Raw genomic sequence first — 23,727 nt, forward strand, 5'->3', positions numbered from 1 at the left:
AGTCCTGGTTTAAGCTAATCCCTGTCCAGGAAACCGCCCCTAAATGTTTTAACAACACATTGTATATAATAGATTTGCTTACGTTCAGGATTGAAAGTCAATAATTTATCCTCTTCAGAAAATGTGTAGAAATACGCAACAACTCCCAAAATGACTTCCATAAAAACAAACGTTAATGCTATATTAGAAAACACCAATAAAACTATTACAAAACAACACGAAGCTTTCATTGTGAAGTTACTTCCAATGTCTCATTCAGTCTCACTTTCATTTCTAAAGAGAACTACTACTTAAAGCTAATTTGCACTCCCTATAGGACCCTCCCTCCCTATAGTGCAAATATTTAGCACCTAGTGATTCTTCTTAACTAATTAGCCCCCTCTTTTGGATCAAAAGGCATTTTGCTTGTTTGAAATGCATTTATTTTGAGAACAAGTTTATTTGAAAATATGCTACTGTCTATTGCTGTAAAAACTTATGTTAATGTATTGCTTGTTTATTTTGTGATACAATATGTTTCTGTGTCTCACTGTCTGGTCTATATAATGAACTGTAAGACAATCCCTTTTCTTTATTTTCACACAAAAAAATCAAGAATTTCATCCAGACAGATTTACATGTTAGCAAAGTATAGTAACCAGCAGATGGCACTACATGCAAATGTTCAGACCCTCACCTGAGTGCTTTCATAGATGGGGCGGTTTTGAATTTGATTGTGCAGGTAAAAATTGCCTTGGGCGGGTGTGCAAAATTTGGGCGGGTTTGGGATCAGTTGGGAGGGTTTGAAACATGCATTTTATAGGCGAATTATAGGCTAATTATATGCAACAACGTCACTTTATATGCAAAAATGGATGTCTGATAATTTCCTATGTCTAAACAGTAATAAGACTGAAGTGATGCTTATTGGTTCGCCCCACCAGTTACGCAGAGTGGAACCTGTAGCTTTTCATGTGGATGGCTCCGTCATTCAGTTCCAAAACAAACTAAAAAACTTGGGAGTAATTTTCGATCCTAATTAAACATTTGATCTTCAAGTACAGAATACTGTTAAAGTTTAATTTTTTCATCTTAGAAATATATCCAGATTACGTCCCATGCTGAGTTTTCCGGTGGCTGAAAAATTAGTTAATACCCTGGTCTTCTCTAGACTTGATTATTGTAATGCATTGCTAGCAGGAGCTTCAAAATCTACATTAATAAACTTACAGTGGGTTCAAAACTCTGCAGCGCGTATTTTGACGAGGACAAGGCAAAGAGATCATATAACACCCATTTTAGAGACCCTGCATTGGCTCCCTGTCAGATTCCGTGTTGATTTCAAAATTCTGATGTTGACTTAAGGCACTAAATGGCCTTGCTCCTCAATATTTTTCGGAGCTTTTAAAACACTACATTCCGGCACGTGATCTTCGCTCGGCTGATGCTGGTCTTTTAGTTGTTCCGGTTACACGGTTAAGAACAATGGGTGATAGGGCGTTTTCATCGGTTGCCCCAAAGTTATGGAACTCTTTGCCTTCTGAGATCAGAAATGCAGCTTCCCTGAAAAGGTTTAAAACATCACTTAAAACTCATTATTTTAAGGAAGCATTTGGGTGATATAGTGTTTCTTGTGGTTTTTATGGTTGTATCCTAAGTGTTTATTTTATGGCTTCTAAGTGTTACTTTTAATTGTTTTTTATTTACTTTTATTTATTCTTCCTTTTAATTTTTTACTTCCATTGTTTTATACCTACGTTATGTGTTTTTTTATCACCATGTCTATTTTATATATATAACTTTTTACTTATGTTAAGCGCTTTGAGAAATGAGTTTTAAAGGCGCTATACAAAATAAAGATATTATTATTATTATTACTTTTCCATGTGACCACGCTGGAGCTCGCCCTATTGAGTGGCAAAACATTCAACAAAATTGTTGTCATCTGTGCTTTGCTGTATAAGTTCCCAAAATACCTTATTCACCTTATTCCGCCACGCCCCTTTTTAATTCTTCGCTCTTCCGCATTTTGTCAACCGACTTCCGCTGCTAATATGGCACAGTGCATTCGGTGGTTAGTTTGGGGGTTAGAAGATTGTTTGTAGTTCACTATAACTTTAGCCAAATGACAAATATCGCTACTGCTGTAAATGTTTTAAATTAGGAGCACGGAGAAAACTTAATAAGACGCTCGGATAGTCTTATATCGTCCCATCAATCGTCTCGTGGTTAGACGATATGAAGCGGCCGCGGCAAGTAACCTATGGGACATATTACCTCGTCCTGTCAGGAGTTGATGGATCAGCATTGAAAATTATTAAAGTACTTATGCCTACCAATATTTACACAGTGATTTCGTCTTTTTTAAAGCAAATGTGCACCTTAGCCAGTCCAATAACTATTTCGTTTTTATGTGGTACCATGATAGAATTCATTTGCAAACTTGCCAACACTTATTCCTTCAAATCAGGAAACTTAAATCCTTTTAAGTGGAATCTACAAAGCTCACATATGGTTCAAGAAATTCCTTACAGATAATATCTGATCACACTGTAAAGGTTTATATAACTGCATGGCAGGTTACATCTGATCACATAGTAAATGTTTAATATAACTGCACAACATTTGATCACATTGTAAATGTTTAATATAACTGCACAACATCTGATCACACTGTAAAGGTTTAATATAAATGCACAACATCTGATCACACTGTAAAGGTTTAATATAAATGCACAACATCTGATCACACTGTAAAGGTTTAATATAACTGCACAACATCTGATCACATTGTAAAGGTTTAATATAATTGCACAACATCTGATCAGACTGTAAATGTTTAATATCACTGCATGACATCTGATCACATATGAAGGTTTAATGTAACTTTACAACAGGTAAAGCAAGACCACCCTGCAATAAATTAAGACACAGCTTTATCGGAGTCATCAGGAGCTGATCCCAAGTGTTTATCTGGAAGCTGTTGGTGTATGTACTGGTAAAGTGCTTGGTGACTGTGTAATGGATGCAATATCAACCCTCTGTAAAGCTGACAAAGATGATTGTTTCTCAGTAGAGATTTGTACATTTGTGCCAGCTTAACACATTGAAGCAGTTTCTCGGACAGGGTTTACAGGATTAGGATTTAATTATATTAGGACATTTTAGTTTTTACAAACAAACCCTACAAAAAAACAAGACTGGTGCGCATCTTGTGACAAAACAATGGCACTCAAATATGTTGAGGTATGTCAGTAAAAGTTGTTTTTAAATTATTGTAGCTCAAATATGCATTTTAGCCTGGGACCAGCATAAGCCCTGTCAGGGAAACCGCACCATTGTTTTCCCATATCAGATGTAGGTTGCTTCAGGTTGAGTTGTGATTTTAAAGTGTAGTTGTGGTCAGAGACGGATGGATCCTCCCATTGTGTTTCTGCATCACAGTTTAGGAACATGTTGATTGTATCATCCTCCTCACAGTTGTGCACTGCATCACTACATCAATGCATCTGTGAAAACAATATAACCATAAACATTTTTATGTTAGTATTAAAATAAACTTGCATCATGAGAATTAATATATAAATGGCACCCATACTTAAACAGAACAGTGTGTAAGAGAGAGATCCATTAAATAGAGACAGTAACATTATACACACAACCTTTAACTTCAGTGTTAAATAATACGTTGTTTAATAGGTCATTATCAATATCTGAATGAGAAATGAACTGACATTCTAGCATCTGAAATCTCAGTAACTTTTAGGAATCACGTGGGCTACTGTAAGAATGCAATGTACTATAATATCTCGTTGTACTATCGTAAATATAAAAATATAGGTGGACAATTAAAACCATTCAAATAGTTGCATTTTATATACTAACGTTACTGATCTTAAGTGTATTTGTAGAACGGACTTCACAAATCTAACTTTAGGCGAACGAGCACAAAGTTAGCTAAGATAGCTTACCTGAAACTGGCCACCTTTTCAACACCCGGCGTGGTTTAAAGTTACCGGAACATCGTAGTCGAACCATTACTTGGGATAAGGGTGTTCCTCAGTTGGCTTAAAATTGGTAAGAAAGAAACATAAAGGCGCTCGAGTGAGCTTTTTAAGCTTAACGCGTCGCCTTGAGTCACTGCCTCAGCTGCTCATCGTCTATGCGGCCGGAAGAACGTTGACAAAATGAGCGAAATGGCGCCGCCCTTGTTGTCGTGAAAAATAAGGTGAATAGCGATGAAAAACATCTTCAGGTTGAGAATAAGGAACATCATAACTTTTTTCCCAGACTTGCAGTTTGTGGCAGCACATTCGTAAGTCGCATGTCCGCATAGATGTTTAAATAAAACTTAAATGAGGCTCAGTGGAGCGCGTCGACTGACAGAAACTGTCATATGAGACAAAGGTAGTGATAAACGCAATGTGCAAACATCTATTTGTGGTGGTCAATTTTTATTTTGTGGTGGACTGAGAAATAAATGAATGTATGGGAATGTACAACAATGCCCATGATGTCACAGCAGTAGGCAGCCCTGCTGGAAAAACCAGCTTGACCAGCTCAAGCTGGTCAACCAGCTTGACCAGCTCAAGCTGTGTTTTGGAACATGGTAGCTGGTCTAAAACCAGCATTTGCTAGTAGCTGGTGGCTCAGCTGGTCCTCCAGCTTGACCAGCTCAAGCTGTGTTTTGGAACATGGTAGCTGGTCTAAAACCAGCATTTGCTGGTAGCTGGTGGCTCAGCTGGTCCTTCAGATTGACCAGCTTGCTACACCAGCTAAAGGCAGGCTGGGAGACCAGCTAAAACCAGCTTAAGCTGGTGAGCTGGTTTTAGCTGGTCTCCCAGCCTGGCTTTAGCTGGTGTAGCAAGCTGGTTATTTTCAGTAGTAAACCATATGATAAAACAATGAAGCATGGACATGCATTCAAGAGCAATTTATTTATTTATAAATTAACATATATTAATTATTTGATGTATAAGGTAATGAAATATTAGCTATATATATAGCTAAATTATATATTTATACACAACTAACATTGTATTTATATTGTCTATATCTTTTTTTTTTAAATGAATCTTAAGTGTTACATAAGTGTTGACTTAACTTAAATGAATTAAGTTACATAAGATCAGAAAAACATTAGTATAAACAATAATGACAGAAAAGGGTGAAATTATTACAGTTTATTGAACAATCATTTATTTTACAAAATTTTTTTAGACATAAAACAAAAGTGAGCAGTTCAGTCCAAATTCACATTAAAACTAATATTAGATTTACACAGTCCTTATTAAATAAATCAAGTATTCCTTTATGACTTTAATAGACTGTCCAAACAGAAATATCTTAAAACAAAATCAATGTACTGTCCCTTAATCCAAACAACATTTAAACATTAAGACATACACTTTTTCCATGTATTTTCCAAATTAACGTTACACATGGTCACATTTGTCTATGCCAAGCAGTGAGAAAACTCAAATATTATATTTTCACTGACAAAACTGTGGTGTACTTACAGCATGATGAGTAAATAAATAGGTCCACTTGTAATAACATTTCTTTAGTTTTTGTTGTGTTAATGACGGTTGGTAGATGAAAGTCAGTCAGCCTCCTCAATGATAAAGACGCGTTCGTACTTACCTGTGAGAAAACACACAAATATGAATGAATTTTTCACTTACATAACTGTGGTGTAATCACAACAAAATAAATTAATGAATAAACGTGGTAATGTTACCTTTAAAAGGTCTTGAATGATTGTTTGGTTGAGAACAGACAGTCAGTTAACGTTAGTACTGAGAGAGAAACACACAAATATGAATACATTTTTCACTTACATAAATGTGGTGTACTCGCAACAAAATAAACGAATGAATAAACGTGGTAACATGATTTTAAAGTTTAAAGATGCTTTAAAAAAGTTGAAAGAGTTTACCTGTTAGCTGTCTGTGTCCTGGCTACTGTTGCTCTGTGAAACTCCGTGTGAGATGTGGGGGAGGGGCGCGTGTCAAAATTAAAGTCATTATTTACTTCAGGTGTGTGAGAGAGGGAGAATGTGTGATTCTGGTATTCAGTTTAAGTTCATTTTTAATGTAGTTCTTATTCGGTTTAAGTTATGGTCAGGCCCGGATTGGCCATAGGGAGAACCGGGAGGATTCCCGGTGGGCCGGTCTGTTTTTTTTGGCCATGTCCCCGCCGCTTTATGCACAAGTTGATTGTGTCCCGAGTCCCGACCACTTATTGGAAGAATTCTTGCATTAGGGTTCATTGACATCTAAAACGCATGGGAAACGCAGGACGTGCCGCTGTCTTCTGGTTTTCAAAGCGCTTACTTGAAAACGAGTTTTGTTTCAGACGCGTCTATATTGAGTGCGCTTGCCGGCCGCGCATCTATATATTTAAAATAAACTTGAGCGCGTCTTTTGAGTGCGCTTTGTTGCGCCTTGCGCGTCTATATTTTAAATAAACTTGAGCGCGTCTTTTGAGTGCGCTCCCCGGCCACGCGTCTATATTTTAAATAAACTTGAGCGCGTCTTTTGAGTGCGCTCCCCGGACACGCGTCTATATTTTAAATAAACTTTAGCGATTCTTTTGAGTGCGCTTGCCGGCCGCGCGTCTATTATATTTTAAATAAACTTGAGCGCGTCTTAATACAAACGGGCTGGCCTCTAAAAGGAAAAGAATTTACAAAACGTATTTTTTTATCCAAGTCATAGATGAATTTTCTATGAATAGTCATTATTCATCGTTTATTGCGAGAGGAACAAAAATCTATTTGATGCAAAACTCAGTTTATTTGAAAAAAGTAGTTTCAAAAGTATATCCATGATGTTTCTTTTTTTTAACACAATGTAGGCCTACCTTAGCCTACGTTATTTAGCAATAGACATGATCTAAGTACTAAAAGACTTTCTTCCATTTGTTTCCAATGCATACTTAATAAATCTTGCTTGTGTATTGTATATCAGGGGTTTCCAAACGTTATCAACCCAACAGTTAATCTCAAGACTCACAATTTTTTAGAAATAGAAATATAGAGGAAAACACAAACACATTTGTTTCCTTTAGTTTTTGAATAAGTTTAATTTAGTAATATTATGGTCCTATGGTAGGTCTGCATGATTATGGCAAAAATTAATTGTTTACTGCATTTGCATGGAATATGAAATTATTGAAAAATACAGTGAATTTCAAGGCTGCTGAGAACAGTGCACGACTGCAGACTTATACTACTGAGGGTTTAAAGATATTATTTTAATAGTCAGTCGTGAACTAAAGTGGGCCGGTCTAAGGCATGAAACTCCAGGGCTGAAAATGAGTCCCACTCCGGCCCTGGTTATGGTTAATCATTTGCAGTTTTTGAGTTCATATCACAGTTTTTATTAAGTGAAATTAACTTTTTAAAAAACAAAAACTTAAACTCATTTCGTTTAGTGACTTACACTGTTGGGTTTTACAGTGTAGCAGAGCAAACAGAAATAAGTTACAGTAACAGAATTATTAAACTTATTTTTTGTTGCTGTCTTGACTTTTTTAAACGTTTTTTTTTTCCTTTTGTTGATGTCTTGAATCTGGGATCACATCTTGGTGAAATCACGGCGACCTATTATATATGGTGGGGACATGGACAGCTTGCTGAGCTGGTGGGGTCCTGCACGAGCTGGTGGACCACAATATATTGTAACATATTAAAAGTTGCCTGTTTATTCTGCATGTTTTGTTTTGACCTATGGCTATATATACATATATTCTATATGATGGACGTGATTTCACCAAGTAAGATGTGATCCTGGATCAAAACCATTGTTGGTCCGGGATCAACATTTTCATTAACCAATCAGATTGCAGGCATAAGATTAGTGTGCATGTTAGATTTTGGTTTAGGATTGGGTTAGGGGCTTTTAAGAAATACTCCTCAAACTATTATTTTACACTAATTTGAGGGCTTAAAATGTTTAGGGTTTGAGTTAAAGGTATTGCGGAGGATTTTCTATTTCCGGGTGGATCATCAAGACTATTGGTCCTCCTAGTTGTCAATCAAGAGTGTTGTGCAATTGCATTTTTTTTAAAAGTGGAGAAGGCGGTTCTTTTCTAAAATTCGAGAAAATCCTCCGCTATACCTTTAAGGGTAGCTTGGGGTATCTTTGATTAAAACGTTGATCCAGGATCAACAAAAAATGTTGATCCGGGATCACATCTTACATCTCGGCGACCTATTATATATGGTGGGGACATGGACCAGCTTGGGTGTGCTGGTGGGGACCAGGTCGAGCTGGTGGACCAGGTCGAGCTGGTGGGCCAGCTTGCTGAGTTGGGGACCTGGTCGAGCTGGTGGACCAGCTTGCTGAGCTGGTGGACCAGCTTGCTGAGCTGGTGGACCAGCTTGCTAAGCTGGTGGGGACCTGTTCGAGCTGGTGGACCAGCTTGCTAAGCTGGTGGGGACCTGTTCGAGCTGGTGGACCAGCTTGGCTGAGCTGGTGGACCAGCTAATGACCAGCTTGGACCAGCTAATGTCCAGCTTGGACCAGCTGATGACCAGCTTGGACCAGCTAATGACCAGCTTGGACCAGCTGATGACCAGCTTGGACCAGCCTAAACCAGCTACCAGCTTAAGCTGGTATTAGCTGTTTTTTTCCAGCAGGGAGTGCAAATATAACTACACGCCTATAATCCCTCCCACTCCGAAGTGTTACTAAACTTGATGAAAAAGCTAACCAAGCCAAAGTGAGGTGAGCTGACCCGATCTGACCCAAATACTATATGCAATGGAAAAGCGGCATTAGTTGGCCTTAACAGTGACTCTAACAACTTGCCAAACCACAGTTGTCTGTCGACATTAGCATATGGCCAGACATTGCTTTTCCTAACATATTGTTTGTCTTGCCTAACACTATTAAACCATCACACCTTTGTAGAACACAAGGCTCATCATAATGGAGGTTTTTTAATTAAGACTCACTGACAAAACTTTGCAATTACACAGAATAAGAATGTTCATTGGTGTATTTTTATAGGATTTTTTAATCCCAAAATTTTACATACCTCATATATGACTATACTGCTAATGATTTACTTCTTCTTTTGGATGTTTTTTGCAGTCTGAAAAAGGCTGCTCCAATTTTTTGTTGAATCTGTTCAACACTGTCGATCACACAACTCGTTTTCCCATTTTAGACGCGTTTTCCACATTATGCTAATGCTGTTGCTCAGACTCTAGACTAGTTACATCATCCAATTCATCGTCCTGAATATCAGACCCCGTTCCCACAAAACTACTTACAGAGGTATTCCCTGTAGTGTCAACCCCAGTTCTAAATATCTTTAACTCATCGCTAGAAATAGGATACGTTCCAACAGCTTTCAAACTAGCAGTTATTAAACCGCTGATTAAAAAAACACAGCTTGATCAGGGAGAGCTTAATAACTTTAGACCAATCTCAATTCTCCCTTTTCTTTCGAAATTAGAAAAGGAAGCAGCAACCAAATAATAGTACATATGAAAAGTTCCAATCAGGATTCAGGCCCCACCACAGCACAGAGACAGTGTTGCTTAGAGTTACAAATGACCTCTGATTAACATCCGATCGTGGTGAAATCTCAATTCTTATATTACTAGACCTTAGTGCAGCCTTTGACACAATAGATCACACAATCTTACTCAATAGACTAGAAAACTATGTTGGTATCAGTGGTCAGGCGCTAGCCTGGTTTAGGTCGTATCTAACCAATCGCTATCACTTTGTTTATGTAAACGAGGAAGAGTCATATCACTCCCTGGTTAAATACGGTGTACCGCAGGGATCGGTTTTAGGTCCTATCCTGTTCTCGTTATATATGTTACCCCTAGGAGACATTATCAGGAAACATAACATAAGTTTTCACTGCTATGCGGATGATACCCAGCTTTACATCTCCTCACATCCCAGCGAAACACACACGTTTTCTAAGCTAACAGACTGCATTAGCGATGTTAGTGACTGGATGGCACATAACTTTCTTAAGCTCAACTCCAATAAAACAGAGATACTTATTATTGAACCGAATCGCTACAAACATAATATGTCAGATTACAAGTTGCACATAGATGGCTGCACTGTGGTGCCATCTTCCACGGTTAGGAACTTAGGTGTGATGTTCGACAGCAACTTATCCTTCGATAGTCATATCGCCAACGTCTGCCGCACAGCATTCTTCCATCTTAGAAATATCTCGAAAATACGCCATATACTGTCTACATCTGATGCAGAGAAGCTTATCCATGCTTTTATGACCTCTAGAATAGACTATTGTAACTCGCTACTCGGTGGATGCCATGCAAATCAAGTAAACAAGCTTCAGCTAGTTCAAAACGCTTCTGCAAGGGTACTTACTCTTGGCGCTTTTCCATTGCATAGTACCCCACAGTTTAGTTAAGTTTGGGTCGGGTCAGCTCACCTCACTTTTGGCGTGGTTAGCTTTTCCACTGAGTTTAGTATCACTTCGCAGTGGGAGGAATTAAAGGCGTGTCGTTATATTTACGCTGCCTACTGCTGTGACATCATACAAGTGAGAGCGTTGTTGTACATTCCCATACATTCATTTATTTCTCAGTCTGCCACAAAGTTGAAATTGATCACACAAATGGATGTTTGCACATCGCGTTTATAACTACCTCTGTTTCACATGACAGTTTCTGTTCAAACACCTGACCCGTGGCGTCAGTCGACGGAGCTCCGCTGAGCCTCATTCAAGTTGCATTTAAGCATATATAATGCGGACGTGCACGTCGCAAATGTGCCGCCACAAACTGCAAGTCTAGAAAAAACTGTTATGGTGTCCCGGATTCTCAACCTGTGGATGTTTTTCATCGCTAAAAGGGTGTTTGGGAACTTATAGCAGAACACAGATAACAACATGTTTGCTCGAGACAGCGCACGCTATCAGTAAGCTAAAGCTAATATTTACATTATAGCAATGACGCTTCTCTCAGACCAATCAGTGACCTACAGTGTTTTCGCGTCACGTTTGGTATCAGCTCGGGTCGCTTGGAACCCCAACCGAGGTGGTACGAAAAAAAGTATCGGGTACTACGTACTGCACCCAATGGAAAAGCTCCCAAAAGTAAGCTGACCCGACCCAAACCAAACCAAACCAAACCGTGGGGCACTATGCAACGGAAAAGCGCCATTAGAAGTATGACCACATAAGCCCAATTCTGGCATCTTTACACTGGCTACCAGTTAAATATTGCATACAATTTAAAATATCACTAATCACCTACAAAGCTTTAAATGGCCTTGCACCCTCATATCTTAGAGAATTACTATCAGAAAACAATCCATCACGCACACTACGGTCGCAAAATTCTGGTCTCTTGATTATCCCTAGACTATCAAAAGTGTCTAAAAGTGGAAGATCCTTTTTCTACTTAGCCCCTAAGCTCTGGAATGATTTACCAACCGATGTCTGAGAATCAGACACAGTCGATCATTTTAAATCTAGACTTAAAACTTTTCTCTTCAACAAAGCATTCGCATAATTTGTCTAGTAAAGGTACTTAACTCGAAATAGTTATTTGTACGGAACAAAGCACTCGCGGTCATAACACAGACCAACCAAATAAATAAATAAAAACCTTATAGTATCGTCGGGTTGCGATTTTGGAACTTTCGTGTGTCTTGTGAATAGGATGCCATACAGACCCGTTTGCCACTGAACCTGCATTAACGACGACAGTGGGGCTCCCGGCCTTAGTCAAACGGGTTGGCACGTATGGTCCGGTTGGGATTTTGGCGTTTTCGTGTGTCTTTTGCATAGTATGCCATACAAACCTGTTTGCCACTGAACCTGCATTAACCACGACAGTGGGGCCTCCAGCCTTAGTCAAACGTGTTGGCATGTATGGTTGGGTTGTGATTTTGGCGCTTTCTTTGTCTTGCGAATAGTATGCCATACAGACCTGTTTACCACTGAACCTGCATGACCGACGACAGTGGGGCTTCCGGCCTTAGCCAAAGGGTTGGCCTGTACGGTCGGGTTGCGATTTTGGTGCTTTCGTGTGTCTTGTGAATGTATGCCATACAGACTCGTTTGCCACTGAACCTGCATTAACGACGACAGTGGGGCCTCCAGCCTTAGTCAAACCGGTTGGCACGTATGGTCGGGTTGCGATTTTGGCGCTTTCATGTGTATTGTGAATAGTATGCCATACAGACCCGTTTGCCACTGAACCTGCATTAATGACGACAGTGGGGCCTCCAGCCTTAGTCAACAGGTTGACACGTATGGTCAGGTTGCGATGTTGGCGTTTTCTCGTGGTCTTGTAAATAGTATGCAATATAGAGCCGTTTGCCACTGAACCTGCATTAACGACGACAGTGGGGTTACAGGCCTTAGTCAAACGGGTCGACAGGTTTCATTTTCTCTTAAAGACCGGAAGGTGACCCTTAGTTACCATATATACCGTCGCAGTGGGCCCCCAATTTGCAAAATCCTCTACTGTGGATAATATAATTATGCCGCAATAGTTAGTCTGTCTGAAACTAAGCTGATTACACCACATCACTGTGTGACACTTGCATTACATGTGAACGGCCCCTACACTAATATGATTTTGTTTTTCTCTCCCTGTCTCGTCCTCGACCCCGAGGACAATGGGACAACAGACCCAGTTCCAGTAGATGTGAAAGTCGGCACACCTCTGATCTACTGGTCGTCCTTCAACGTGATGCCCAGCTGATGCCTGACCAACGATCACCGGCAGAACCCGCTTAATCTCCGCTTAATCTCCTTATCCGTTTATATGTGTGTATATACATATATTTCTCCCAAGGGTTTTTCCCTCCTAGGACTTTTTTTTATTTCCTCGGCTAAACAGCCCAGGTTTTTTTTCTCCTTGGGGGTTTTTTACCCCGGGGAGGCAGCCTTCTTGGGCTTAACTTAGCTTCCTCTTCTAGACGTTACATTAGTAATACGCTCGCTTATAATGTCGAGTCATAGCCGCAGCAAATTTGACTGCTTAGCTATTGTGTATTATGTTGTGCTATCTGTCGTTTTTCTGTGCTTTTACTGCTTCTATTAATGTAAAGCTGCTTTGAAACAATTAAGTATTGTGAAAAGCGCTATATAAATAAAATTGAATTGAATTGAATATAAAACACAGACAAACAGAGGAACACTGCTTTTTGCCAAACAATGAATATAGGTTCCATACAAGTGATGTTTAAATGTTCTATTTAGATAACCATGTTTAAGTCTACACTAATGTTACGTTGTAGTTTTGGTTGCTGTAATAAAACAGTAGATAGCATAGTAATAGCCTAGCAATCTATTATGTATATGGACTGTAACCATAGCTACGTTAACTTACCTTGTCATTGCTGGTGTGATATGGATTTTACTGGCAAGATTTCTTTTTACTTCTGAGGTTCAACCAGCATGGGAGACCGATAGAAACTTTCTGTTGCTTTTACTTAGTGCAAAATTATGCGTGTGCGGTGCTACCGGACATGATTGCGACCACTTTAGTCAATACAGCCGCGGACTTCCCAGATTCGGCTCTTTAAGAAACGTGTCTATATTTAACGCGCACCGTGTCCAAATCGCAGTTCCAATACAAAATTAAAGTAAAAATGAACATGCTGCATACAGCAACTGGACACAGCCATACGCTGCGTCACAAACCGCCTACTTCCATTCTATATAGTAGGCAAAGTGTACGAGAATTAGTGCTTTTCGCCTGTTATATAGTATGGAAGTATGCGGTTTGGGACGCAGCCTATTTTACACGCAGCTTTTCCCTGTGTGGATGCTGGTTGCGCGCATTGGTCAAAAATAAAAAAATAAAAATAACACGGCCTATTTTTGAAATGCATTGTTGTAACGCGTGCGTTACTAAGACTGTAACGAGTAAAATATTACCAACATTTTATTAGTAATGCGTTATTACTGTGTTACAGCAAAAACTAATATATTACTGTAATATATTATATTTTGTAATGCGTTACTCCCAACACTGTTAAGAGATAACCAGTGGTGGCTTGTGACTGCTCATCCGAGGGGCGCTAATTCAAAATAAGTGTTCGGAGTATCATGTGTGTTGCTTGCATTTTCAAAATATGTGTTTGTTGTGTCATGTGACTATAAACGATCCCAAACGAGGCATAAGGGTCTTATCTAGCGAAACGATTGTCATTTTTGACAAGAAAAATAACAAATAGGTCCTATGCTCTTTTAAACCACAACTTTTCGTCTAGTCCAAACTGGCCGTTGGCTGTATGCTTTGAAAGAGGAATTCTATTAAAGAAAATATATAGCCGGGCAGTGAACTTTGAGCTTTATCAATTTTACAGTTATTACTTATCAGTGTTGTATAAAGTACTAGAAAGCAATACTTGAGTAAAAGTACAAGTATTGTACTAGAAAAAGACTTTGGTAGAAGTGAAAGTTGTCTTTTAAAATATTACTCAAGTAAAAGTCTTAAAGTATCTGATATATACTGTACTTAAGTATCAAAAGTAATTTTCTGATATTTAATGTACTTAAGTATTTGAAGTAAAAGTAAAAAGTTTTTTTTTTAAGCAAGCGGTTAGAACTTTGATTGTGAACTTTAAAAAAGTGGAGTATCCCTTTAAGTTAGCTGCTCTACTAAGAAAAAAAAAAGCCAACTCGTTGTGTGGCAATGAAAGCACTGTGACTTTGATCAACAATGCAAGCGTACATTCACAATGTATAACATTAGCACAACATTATCCTATAACCCCTAAGTTTTGAGTTAATTAACATAAAAGGAAATCTCAAGTTTGACAAAACGTATGATGCTTTTGAAGATGTGAATACAGTCCTTAACACTTTCTGCTTTCTTTCTAACCTGCCACTGATTAACTAGCAGTTTTTTAAAAAAAATATTTCTCAATCTAACATTAGCCTACCGGAGAAAATATTCGGCCGGCAGTTATGCGATAATGTTACCATAAACAGTTAAGCATCGTACTACGGAGCCCCTCTGGTCACCCCCTGGAAAAAAGAAAACAATCCGTGATCACGGTTTTGTAATTCGTCCCCTCAGTTTATAAACTGTACTCACGGATTATTAAACTGTTCCCTCAGTTTTACAAACCGTGCACTCGGATTAATAAACCGTACGCACGAGTTAACAATCCGTGCTCTTAGATTTGTAAACCGTACCATCAGTTTTTGCAATCCGTACCCACGAATTTATAAACCGTGCGCACGCTTTTGCAATCTGTTCTCACAGTTTTGCTAACTGGATTTGTAGCCCCTCCCTCATTTTAGAAATCGCTATTCATTCTTATTCATTCTTTCCAAGTTTCCTATTAATGTTTGATATTTTCGGAAATTAATAAAGTTTAAACCGTGTTAAGCTGTTTTATACGTTCCTAACTGGAAACGTGCTTTAATATTTACGAAATATTTTAATCGGATGCTACAGTAAACAGATATCTTTGTGTAAAATTAACATATGTTATTTAGATTTATTCATCAAATAAAATAAGTATTTAACTAACAAATGATTTCTACATATCCTTAATATTTTAATCAATATACTTAGGCTTGCTATATATTTTCGTTTTTAATTGCTCATTTCAAATTCATATTTTATGTATTTAACATCAACTTATTAGGTAAGATTAAAAGATTATTAAGAGCTGCACAATTATAAACATATAAGTTTTATATACCTATAATTCTTAATTATTGTAAATCAATATTATTTGCATTTAACATCAACTTCATGCCAAACTTTTATTATGATTTACTTAATTTTTTGGTGAAACATTTTTACATTATGTTTATTATCTAAGCTAATGTAAGCAAAAAAGTAGTTAGAAATTAAGTAGATCACATGTTAATTTAAGGATCAATGAGAAAATAATAATCAAAGGAAACTTCTGGGATGACAAACATCTGAGAAACTCTTTAAAAAATCCAGATAAGTTTGGAGTTTATTAATATTTAAACTTAAAATTTGTACTTTGTTAATTAAATATTGTCTTTGTCCTTGCGTGAAGTTTTTTTATCTGAATACTTGAAGTTATACTGTTATATTAACTGGGTAACAGCTTTCTGTGCAAATACTGCTAGAATAATCGTGACTATTTGTATTGTACGTATTTATTTAGGTCACCAAAGTGTTAAAATAGCTGTGCTCTTTGAAATGTGTGTAAAAGAATCAATTTCTGGTCATATTTTTAATGCACAATGAGCGGGTATATGAGCCACACTCTGTAAAACATTTACTATGATTTATTCAATCTTTGGTAAAACATTTTATACTTACAAATACTGAGTAAATTTGAAAGCTTTACATCTGGTATTAACAATAATTAAATTGATTTCCTATTAAAAATAAAATTGAGTAAAAATAAGTAATTGCAAATGTTAAGTAGATGTAGCTGTTTTTTATGAATTTTATTTAAATAAAAAATGAGTTGAATTTACTTAATGTAAAGTGAATTTATTTCATACCATCCTTTATGAACGATGAACAAAGCAATTGTACACAATTATTTTATTGAACATTTATTTACACATGACATAACTATACAGTCATCATGAAACTCCAAAAATGCCAAACAGTACATGTTACACATACAATGAGCTGAATAAACTCTGAGAGGTTGCAGAATCACTTCTTAATTCCAGACAGGTGGATCAGCAGAATCCTGCACCTATATTGTAAATGTAATTACTCATACTCCACACTTACCGGGATTTTTGAGGAGATTCGGAGATGTTTATTGTCTGCAAAAGACGCAATTTCATCTGCTGCTGAATAAAACCCGTTTGCTTTGTTGATTTTTAAATTAACACGTGATCTACTTTGTTTGCCTATATTTACTCAAATAATAGGCTACAATGTAAAAATGTTTGATTGTCGATGTTATGTTGATGTTAAATACATAAAATATTAATTTTAAATGAGCAATTATTATTATAAGTTTTAAAACGTGTAAATATTTAAGTGTGAAATTCTCAAATATATTTATAATCAGATATAATAATATTGATTTACAATAATTAAGAATTATATGTATATAAAACTTATATGTATATAATTGTGCAGCTCTTAATAATCTTTTAATCTTACCTAATAAGCTGATGTTAAATACATAAAATACGAACTTGAAATGAGCAATCAAAAACGAAAATATATAGCAAGCCTAAGTGTGGCATTCTCAAATATATTGATCAAAATATTAAGGATATGCAGAAATCATTTGTTAGTTAAATATTTATTTTATTTGACGAACAAATCCAAACAACATATGCTAACCTTACACAAAGATATCTGCTCACTGCAGCATCCGATCAAAACACCTCGCAAATACCAAAGCACGTTTCCAGCTAGGAACGTACAAAACAGCTTTACACGGTTTAAACTTTATTAATTTCCGAAAATATCAAACATTAATAGGAAACTTGGAAAGAATGAATAAGAATGAATAGCGATTTCTAAAATGAGGGAGGGGCTACAAATCCAGTTAGCAAAACTGTGAGAACAGATTGCAAAAGCGTGCGCACGGTTTATAAATTCGTGGGTACGGATTGCAAAAACTGATGCCCAGCTAACAATTTTTGGTTCCCAAAACGTTCCCCTAACGTTAGTTTTTGGTTCTCAAAACGTTCCCCTAACGTTAGTTTTTGGTTCCCATAACGTTATTTTCCAAGGTTTGTTTTTGGTTAGCCAGGAAAGTTTTCTTTACAGAAATAGAACGTTATTTTTAGGTTATTCTAACGTTCTCCTAACGTTAGGAAAACGTTAAAATAACCTAAAAATAACGTTCTATTTCTGTAAAGAAAACTTTCCTGGCTAACCAAAAACAAACCTTGGAAAGTTATGGGAACCAAAAACTAACGTTAGGGGAACGTTTTGAGAACCATAACGTTATGAGAACGTTAGAATAACGTTAGGAGAACGTTAGAATAACGTTAGGAAAACGTTAAAATAACATAAAAACAACGTTCTATTTCTGTAAAGAAAACTTTCCTGGCTAACCAAAAACAAACCTTGGAAAATGCACAGCTGACATGGTGAAAAATGATCTCACCAGGGCGCGAGGGCGCGGCTCCGTACTTCTGGTCACCCCCTGGAAAAAAGAAAACAATCCGTGATCACGGTTTTGTAATTCGTCCCCTCAGTTTATAAACCGTACTCACGGATTATTAAACTGTTCCCTCAGTTTTACAAACCGTGCACTCGGATTGGTAAACCGTACGCGCGAGTTAACAATCCGTGCTCTTGGATTTGTGGACCGTGCCATCGGTTTTTGCAGTCCGTACCCACGGGTTTGTGAACCGTGCGCACGCTTTTGCAATCTGTTCTCACAGTTTTGCTAACTGGATTTGTAGCCCCTCCCTCATTTTAGAAATCGCTATTCATTCTTATTCATTCTTTCCAAGTTTCCTATTAATGTTTGATATTTTCGGAAATTAATAAAGTTTAAACCGTGTTAAGCTGTTTTATACGTTCCTAACTGGAAACGTGCTTTAATATTTACGAAATATTTTAATCGGATGCTACAGTAAACAGATATCTTTGTGTAAAATGAACATGTTATTTACATTTATTCATCAAATAAAATAAGTATTTAACTAACAAATGATTTCTACATATCCTATATATTTTAATCAATATACTTAGGCTTGCTATATATTTTCGTTTTTAATTGCTCATTTCAAATTCATATTTTATGTATTTAACATCAACTTATTAGGTAAGATTAAAAGATTATTAAGAGCTGCACAATTATAAACATATAAGTTTTATATACATATAATTCTTAATTATTGTAAATCAATATTATTTGCATTTAACATCAACTTCATGCCAAACTTTTATTATGATTTACTTAATTTTTTGGTGAAACATTTTTACATTATGTTTATTATCTGAGCTAATATAAGCAAAAAAGTAGTTAGAAATTAAGTAGATCACATGTTAATTTAAGGATCAATGAGAAAATAATCATCAAAGGAAACTTCTGGAATGACTAACATCTGAGAAACTCTTTAAAAAATCCAGATAAGTTTGGAGTTTATTAATATTTAAACTTAAAATTTGTACTTTGTTAATTAAATATTGTCTTTGTCCTTGCGTAAAGTTTTTTTATCTGAATACTTGAAGTTATACTGTTATATTAACTGGGTAACAGCTTTCTGTGCAAATACTGCTAGAATAATCGTGACTATTTGTATTGAACGTATTTATTTAGGTCACCAAAGTGTTAAAATAGCTGTGCTCTTTGAAATGTGTGTAAAAGAATCAATTTCTGGTCATATTTTTAATGCACAATGAGCGGGTATATGAGCCACACTCTGTAAAACATTTACTATGATTTATTCAAGTTTTAGTAAAACATTTTATACTTACAAATACTGAGTAAATTTGAAAGCTTTAAATCTGGTATTAACAATAATTAAATTGATTTCCTATTAAAAATAAAATTGAGTAAAAATAAGTAATTGCAAATGTTAAGTAGATGTAGCTGTTTTTTATGAATTTTATTTAAATAAAAAATGAGTTGAATTTACTTAATGTAAAGTGAATTTATTTCATACCATCCTTTATGAACGATGAACAAAGCAATTGTACACAATTATTTTTTTGAACATTTATTTACACATGACATAACTCTACAGTCATCATGAAACTCCAAAAATGCCAAACAGTACATGTTACAAATACAATGAGCTGAATAAACTCTGAGAGGTTGCAGAATCACTTCTTAATTCCAGACAGGTGGATCAGCAGAATCCTGCACCTATATTGTAAATGTAATTACTCATACTCCACACTTACCAGGATTTTTGAGGAGATTCGGAGATGTTTATTGTCTGCAAAAGACGCAATTTCATCTGCTGCTGAATAAAACCCGTTTGCTTTGTTGATTTTTAAATTAACACGTGATCTACTTTGTTTGCCTATATTTACTCAAATAATAGGCTACAATGTAAAAATGTTTGATTGTCGATGTTATGTTGATGTTAAATACATAAAATATGAATTTTAAATGAGCAATTATTATTATAAGTTTTAAAACGTGTAAATATTTAAGTGTGAAATTCTCAAATATATTGATAATCAGATATAATAATATTGATTTACAATAATTAAGAATTATATGTATATAAAACTTATATGTATATAATTGTGCAGCTCTTAATAATTTTTTAATCTTACCTAATAAGCTGATGTTAAATACATAAAATATGAATTTGAAATGAGCAATTAAAAACGAAAATATATAGCAAGCCTAAGTATATTGATTAAAATAAATAGGATATGTAGAAATCATTTGTTAGTTAAATACTTATTTTATTTGATGAATAAATCTAAATAACATATGTTAATTTCACACAAAGATATCTGTTTACTAGCATCCGATTAAAATATTTCGTAAATATTAAAGCACGTTTCCAGTTAGGAACGTATAAAACAGCTTAACACGGTTTAAACTTTATTAATTTCCGAAAATATCAAACATTAATAGCAAACTTGGAAAGAATGAATAAGAATGAATAGCGATTTCTAAAATGAGGGAGGGGCTACAAATCCAGTTAGCAAAACTGTGAGAACAGATTGCAAAAGCGTGCGCACGGTTTATAAATTCGTGGGTATGGATTGCAAAAACTGAGGGTACGGATTACAAATCTAAGAGCACGGATTGTTAACTCGTGCGTACGGTTTATTAATCCGAGCGCACGGTTTGTAAAACTGAGGGAACCGTTTAATAATCCGTGAGTACGGTTTATAAACTGAGGGGACGAATTACAAAACCGTGATCACGGATTGTTTTCTTTTATCCAGGGGGTGACCAGAGGGGCTCCGTAGTAACGTTATTTTATGGTTGCAAAAAATAAAACCTAAAAATAAAATTCCCAAAAAAATAACCAAAATATAACCAAAAACTAACGTTAGGGGAACGTTCTGTGTTTGCTGGGTGGTACGGTTTACAAATCTAAGAGCACGGATTGTTAACTCGTGCGTACGGTTTATTAATCCGAGCGCACGGTTTGTAAAACTGAGGGAACAGTTTAGGGGAGACCGGGGCTGGTTGTCTCATGGGTTGGTTGTCACACTGCTTATTCCAGACACACTACATGGCACTGTGGTACAATTTTGATATCAATTTGTTAGCCTTTAATAGCTTACTCATTTGCACTTGAAATTTTGCTGAGCAGACACAAAACATTGATGTTAGGAGACAATTTTTTATTTTTATGGGTCAGAGTAAATTTTCATGTTGGTGTTGTTTTTGTGTTGAGATCTTGTAGGATATTAGTCATTCAAAAACAAAACACTCATTGAAAAGCCAAAAGTAGTAGCTTTATTTTGAGTCATCTTTTAGCTATCAAGTAAAAGCCGTGTGGCAGCTAGCTTATCATGTTTGTCAAGAAGTCAGTTGGGGATGGTTGTCACATAACTTGCGGGGTTGGTTGTCACATAAGAATATTGGACATGTAGACCTTTTAAGACAGTTTGTCTGATTGTTTGTTTGTTTTTGTTTGCTGTTAAAATAAAAAAAGCATTAAATAAAGAGCTTTTAACACTAAAAATTATTTCATTTTATTTCTCAACACAATAGACAATAGGATTTATGCCCAGCTGCACTACTTCCTGAACTTCAGCTAGCTTCTTGTTTCCTGTCTGCCATTATTGGACAAACTGACCAATCCAGGCGTGCCCGACCTCAGTAATCCCAACAACAATAATCAGACTCACCTGGATTAATCAGCCCGTCCAACAATGCCAGACAGGAAACAAGGAGCCGGCCGAAGCCCATAGTGCAGCTGGGCATAAAGCCCATTCAAGTAACTGATCACCCACTTTAATCCCGTTAGGGGCATTAATAACAACTATCATAGGGGTGAATTCATATTAAAACTTATTTGCAGTTTCTATCTTAAAAAACTAAAAAGTTATACATTATCTTTTCAGATCCCAATTTATCATTGAAATCCTATTGAACCTCTATAGGGACAACCAACCCCATACCCTGTGACAACCAACCCCGTGATGGGGTTGGTTGTCACATTGTGTCAGAGTGTCTTTGATGGTTAATTACTTCCTGTTACCATACATTCGAAAAGTAAAACGTATACACATTTAAAGCCAAGACTCCAAAGTTTCATTTCATGTAGGAATTATTGCTGAAAGATTTTTTGAAGATGAGCAATTCATGCATGAGTAAAAATTGTGACAACCAACCCCGGTCTCCCCTAATAATCCGTGAGTACGGTTTATAAACTGAGGGGACGAATTACAAAACCGTGATCACGGATTGTTTTCTTTTATCCAGGGGGTGACCAGAGGGGCTCCGTACGTTTCAGTTGAGAGTTCTCTGTGAATTAAATAATTCCATCGGAAAATCAGCTGTGTAACGTTAACGTTTATTAAACGTGCGCCTGGCCATCACATTAGACAGATAATTATCTAATACGGCTTATGATAACTAATGTTTAATCACATTGACATTGTGGCTTCACTTAATAACTATTATTTTAAAGTACCTTGATGTGATTCTTCAGGTTGGACGGGGAGTTTTTAAATGACAAAATGTAAGTGATTTTCGGTAGGCGTAAGAGGCACTTTATTCGGTAATCGGGAATCTTTAATTCCAATGTACAAAAACATTTCTTACAAATACGGCCACGGATGTATAACGTTAGCTTTCTCACCCTGTTCATCGTCGGGGTGGTCGATTACGATAACGGGAGGTCCTCCAGTAGGTGCTTTCATTGCAGTTACAGTTGTGCTTCCTCATCCTTTGGCAACACTACGCTAAAATAAGAGCTGTGTCTGAAACCGTTCCCTCGTTCACTCATTCACTATTCCCCATATGGGGAATGACAGTTGAGTCCACTATATGGGGAAGCAGCAAATGAAAATGAGTGAGCGATTTCGGACACTGACGCAAATATCATGCGTCAGAGAGCTGTCGCAGAGATTCATCAAAAACACCTGTGTGGCTTTATTGATTGTGCTGTGAAATGGAAAAGTTTACTTTCTTACTGTTTTTCACATTTGTCATGTTTATTGTATTAGTTGATAATAAAGAGAACAAAACAACTGCTTATAATATTTATTTACTGCTGTTTATTTATTGTTTAATAAAAATGTGTATTAGATTTAAAATAAAAGATAACGCAATTATTTTTCATTTGTTTATTTTCAAAAAGTAGAAAATAACTGACAACAAGAAAATGTTTGGTGTTTACTGTCAGTATCCTTCAGCTGATTCAAGTTACGCGTTGGTCTCCCGTTGCATCATGGGAAATATGAGTGAACGAGTGTACATCGAATGTACCCTCAAAATCAGAGTGCATTGTGGGTAAAAAGTAGTGAATGAATGTAGGGAATGAAGTTGTTCACTCAGGTTTCGGACACCACTACAAAATGGCCGACACCCGATATAGTGCACTATATAGTGGATAGGGAGCGGTTTCAGACACAGCTAGAGTGTGCGTGAAATAGAGTGTGCGGAGCGTGCGTAAATCAAACTAGAAGCACTGATTCGCCAAAACCTCCTTTTTTGAGGTCGCACACATTTCTTGATTTAATTTTGTAGTAACGAGTAACGAATATGCTTAGTGGAAATATATCGGAGTAAAAGTATACATTTTATCTAGAAAATGTAGTGGAGTAAAAGTGAAAGTTGACATAGATTTAAATAGCGAAGTAAAGTACAGATACGTGAAATTTCTACTTAAGTACAGTCAGGGACGTCACGAGGATTGGAAGAC

The 23,727-nt window shown here is 36.5% G+C and overlaps 1 protein-coding gene across 1 annotated transcript in view; it reads right to left on the bottom strand.

Moving 5' to 3' along the window:
• LOC129430900 (torsin-1A) overlaps nt 1-23,727 on the bottom strand; it is a 68,244-nt gene that overhangs the window by 18,224 nt on the left and 26,293 nt on the right. The gene's annotated exons all lie outside the window — the stretch shown is intronic.

Source organism: Misgurnus anguillicaudatus, chromosome 13, assembly GCF_027580225.2.
Source record: "Misgurnus anguillicaudatus chromosome 13, ASM2758022v2, whole genome shotgun sequence".
In the NCBI taxonomy this organism is placed as follows: Eukaryota; Metazoa; Chordata; class Actinopteri; order Cypriniformes; family Cobitidae; genus Misgurnus; species Misgurnus anguillicaudatus.